This window comes from Octopus bimaculoides, chromosome 2 (assembly GCF_001194135.2).
Source record: "Octopus bimaculoides isolate UCB-OBI-ISO-001 chromosome 2, ASM119413v2, whole genome shotgun sequence".
Lineage (NCBI taxonomy): Eukaryota > Metazoa > Mollusca > Cephalopoda > Octopoda > Octopodidae > Octopus > Octopus bimaculoides.
In genome coordinates, this window is record NC_068982.1 from 15,918,304 (window position 1) to 15,923,531 (window position 5,228).

Genomic DNA, 5,228 nt, shown 5'->3' on the forward strand with positions numbered 1-5,228 from the left:
CATGGCCACAGATTTTGTGTTGAAACATATTGTGTGTGTTTAAATATGTTTGTATGTGTGTGTGTGTTTAAATGTGTGTTTAAATGTGTGTTTGTATGTGTGTATAGTGGAAACGCAATGGGCCAGTAGTTAGGGCAGCGGACTCGCGGTTTCGATTCCCAGACCGGGCGTTGTGAATGTTTATTGAGCGAAAACACCTAAAAGCTCCACGAGGCTCCGGCAGGGGATGGTGGCGAACCCTGCTGTATTCTTCCACCACACCTTTCTCTCACTCTTACTTCCTGTTTCTGTTGTGCCTGTAATTCAAAGGGTCAGCCTTGTCACACTGTGTCACGCTGAATCTCCCCGAGAACTACGTTAAGGGTACACGTGTCTGTGGAGTGCTCAGCCACTTGCATGTGAATTTCACGAGCAGGCTGTTCCGTTGATCGGATCAACTGGAACCCTCGACATCGTAAGCGACGGACTGCCAACAACAACAAGGTCATCGAAAAGATGATAATATAGGCAAAGCCCCAGCATGGCCACAGATTTTGTGTTGAAACGTATTTGTGTGTTTAAATATGTTTGCATGTGTGTGTGTATGCGTGTGTGTGTTTAAATGTGTGTTTGTATGTGTATATATATATATATATATATATATATATATATATATATATGTGTGTGTGTGTGTGTGTGTGTGTGTGTGTGCGTGCGTGTGTGTAGAACTTGCACCTATGTATATCGGTGAATGATATAAACATCTGGGAGTAAGAAAAAAATAATAATGGTACTTTTCGAACGAAGTTCCTTGTGATAGTGGTACTGCACCAAGTTAAGCAGACACTCCTTTGTCGTTCTTACATTCGGCAATACTGTGAAGTAGTGATTGGCCCGTTGGAACCCTGTAAGCTACAGTGATATTATTTACTAATTACGGTATAAGATTAACACCAGAATCAGGTGCAGAGCTTATTACTTTCACAGACGTTGTACGAAAGCAAGATAGAATTATAATTGCATTTCAGTATGAACATGTGCAAGTTAGTGTTTGCTGGAAATATGAAAGATTGAATTCCAGGGGATTGACATGCTGGAAGAGGAAGGATTGGACATAGTGTACAACCTGGTGTTGGGAATACAGTAGTAGAGTGACGATAGTATGAAAGCATTTTATTGGATGAGTCTTTCTTGAGGAAATGTTGGCGCTAATCAGTTCCCAGGAGCAGAAGCTGTTGTAATTGAGGAAGGCCGAGAAAAGAGAATGCACGTCGATGTGGCGGAATTGCTTTTTTTATTTTGGTTGCAGTGTTGGATATGTGTGTGTGTGTGTTTGTGTGTGTGTGTGTGTGTGTGTGTTGTGTGTGTGTGTGTGTGTGTTTGAGTGTAAATGTATGTGAGTGTGTATGTGTGTGAGTGTGTGTGAGTGAGAGTGTTGTGTGAGAGTGTTGTGTGAGAGTGTTGTGTGAGAGTGTTGTGTGAGTGTGTGTGTGATTGCGTGTGTGAGTGCGCGCGCGCGCGAGTGTGTGTGTGAATGAGTGTGAATGTGCGTGCGTGTGAGTGTGTTTGTGACTGAGTGTGAATGTGTATGTGTATATGTATGTGAGTATGTGTGTAAATGCGTGTGTGTGAGTGTGTGCGTGTAAGTGTGTGTGTGAGTGTGTGTATTTGTGTGAGTGCATGTGTGAGTGTATGAGTGTGTGTGCGTGTGTATGTGTGTGTGAGTGTATGAGCATATAGGAGTGTGTGTTATGAGCGTGTGTGAGTGTGCGTGTGTGTGTATGAGTGTGTGAGTGTGTGTGTGTGTGTGTGTGTGAGAGTGTGTGAGTGTGTGTGTGTGTGTGTGTGTAAGTAATGAAGGAGCGTGGCTTAGTGGTTAGGGTATTCGGCTCACGATCGCAAGGTCCCGATTTCAATTCCCGGCTACGCGTTGTGTCCTTAAGCAAGACACTTTATTTCACGTTGCTCCAGTCCACTCAGCTGGCAAAAATGAGTTGTTCCTGTATTGTTCCAGCCTCGTCACACCCTTTGTCACGCACGAATCTCTCCGGGAACTTCGTTAAGGGTACCCTTTGTCTGCGGAGTACTCAGCCACTTGCACATTAATTTCACTGTATGTGTGTGTGCGTGTATAAATGTGAGTGTATATGTGTGAATGTGTGTAGTAGTAGTAGTAGTGGTGGTGGTGGTAGTGGTATTGGTGGTGGTGGTGGCGGTAGTAGTAGTAGTGGTGGTGGTGGTGGTAGTAGTAGTAGTAGTAGTAGTAGTAGCGGTACTGCTTCAGGTGTGACAGCCGTGCTCCATTATATGATTTTGTAGAGGATCAGCTGATGATTAGAACTGAAGTATTGTCTTATCCTGAAGAAGAAAGCTTTTTATTGTGGTACAGTTTTAGCTATGCTACCTTTAAGTCGGATCGTCAGGAAAAATAGTCAGATACTATTGTGAGACGCAGCATGTGCAATGATTTGAGGAACTAATTGCCAGTTGTCCAAACAAGAGGAAGTTAAGTACACAATTGTTTTTTAGATATGAGTAGTAATTGGGGTTTATACTGTTGAAAGCATTTTCCTCATTGATTCTCAATCAGGGTCAATGTGACCCTTTGGGGTTTATATAAGATTTTGTTGTTAAAACTTATGTGCAATAAGTTGGTTATATTTCTACAGCACACAAAATATTTAACTATTTTTAATACAATTCCTGATTCTTGTATTCTTGTATTTGTTTCAGTCATTTGACTGCGGCCATGCTGGAGCACCGCCGTTGGTCAAGCAAATCGACCCCAGGACTCATTCTTTGTAAGCATAGTACTTATTCTATCGGGCTCTCGTGCCGAACTGCTAGGTAACGGGAACGTAAACACACCAGCATCGGTTGTCAAGCGATGTTGGGGGAACAAACACAGACACACAAACATCTACACACACACACACACACACACACACACACACACACATATATATATATATACGACGGGCTTCTTTCAGTTTCCGTCTACCAAATCCACTCACAAGGCTTTGGTCGGCCCGAGGATATAGTAGAAGATACTTGCCCAAGGTTTCACGCAGTGGGACTGAACCCGGAACCATGTGGTTGGTAAGCAAGCTACTTACCACACAGCCACTCCTGCGCCTATGATAATATTTAATCATGAAAATTTAATAGGATATTTTAAATCGTTGAACGACTGTGAGGGTCCATCCCAGTAAAATAGGAATCAAAGAGGTCCATAGGTAAAAATGGTTGAGAACCCCCTAATCTAGATTGTTATATTCCCATTAGAGAGTTTTTTGAGGCGTCTTTTAATGGGCGCATTGCATGTTTGATGTTAGGTGTCTACGTTACTCGTGTGATGGAAGTTACAGAGGAACAAAGAGTGGTGTAGTCTGTAAGAAGTGAATGTTGTTTGAAATGACAGAAAGAAGCTCGTTTACTCGTTAATGTACAGAATAAAGTGTGGGAGACACTACTGAATCTTGAGGAATACCTCAGCGGATGGAGAATGATACAATCAGGCACCCGTCTGTGCATGCTTCAACAATGCCAAAAAGAATATTCACACACAAAAAAAAAGAAGCTAATGGTGTCTATTTGGTGTCATCCATTATAGCTTTATGAGACCTGGTAAGTCAATTACAGCGGATGTATACATCAACTAATTGGATGAAACGATGAATGAACTTGCAATTAAGCAACCGAGATTGATCAATAGAGACAAACCAATTCTCTTGCAAGACAATGTTCAATCACGTGTTGCACAAAGAACGCTACTCAAGTTATAGGAACCGAATTTGGAAGTACTCTGTCATCCACCATATTCACCAGACCTTGCACCAACTGACTATCATGTTTTTCAGGCATCAGACAACTTTTTGCCAGCAAAAAACTTCAAATCTGAAGAAGATGAAAAAACAGCCTTTCGTGATAGAAATGCTCTTGACGGAAGAACAAGAGGACTGGCTACAGTCAGTCTGAGATGCGGAATAGGTTTGCAGGGTGCGCAATGCAATAAGGCATCTTAATTTTGCAGAAATTATGGCGTTGAGTGAAAACAAATCCAGTTGTTGGTGAAGGGTGACATTTTTCTTATCTCTCAGTTGTGAAGACATGTGGCTTAGTGGTTAAGATATTCGATTCTCGATCGTAAGGGCGTGAGTTCGATTCCCGGTGGCGAGTTGTGTTCTTGAGCAAGACACTTTATTTCACGTTGCTCCACTCCACTCAGCTGACAAAAATGAATTGTGTGTGTATTTCAAGGGGCCAGTCTCATCACATTCTGTGTCACGCTGAATCTTCTTAAGGACTACGTTAAGGCTACGCGTGTCTGGGGAATGCTCAGCCACTTGTACGTTCATTTCATGAGCAGGATGTTCCGTTGATCGGATCAACTGCGTCGTAACCGATGGAGTGTCTGTTGTCTCCCAATTGCTGAAGGTTCTGTTCATTGTTTATATTGTGAAATATGGCGGTCTTGGAAGATTCGACGTTTATGGGTATTGCAATGTTATTACCAGTTCGAATATGTTCGAGGTACGTTCGAACCGGTGAACAAGCTGCTCACTGTTTCTTGTCACGGAAAATATATCCTGTTTGTTGACAAATGGTGCGTATACACCTATATCAGCTCGTAGCACCGTCTACCCATACCGTGAGATGCAAGCATTCAGGAGTAGTTATCTCCTCTTCGGTCTCGGACAGGCGGCGCTGCGAGTTAATTAAGGAAATTAATTCTCTTATGCTTCTTCAGTTGCCACACGGCGACTGGCAGCGCTGTGCGGCGACTCACCGTAAGTAAATTACAGAGGGGGAGCGCTAAGCAGTTATAAGTGAGATTGCAATGTTATTATAATCTGAACGAATATATTTGAGGTACGTTTGAACCGGTGAAGAGGTTGCTCACTGCGTTTTATCATGGAAAATATATCTCATTTGTTGACAAATGGTGTGTATACATCTATAGGGCTTTCCTATGAGGTGTTATCCACCCCTGATTGGAACTCTCCCGTATGACATGTACGCATGCTCAGTGACTTGCTTTAACAGTTGCAATCAGCTGAATGCACATTGCCAGTGACATTTGACATAATTACCCACACTCTGTGGTCAGGATTCTTTTTTTGGTTTGATGTCGGTATCGAAGGGATTACCAGACACCGGACAATACAGTGAAAGCAGCTTTCACTCACATCGTGGTATTCGATGCTGTGTACGTGTCTGTCGTGGTAAAATATGCCACTCCTTAACTG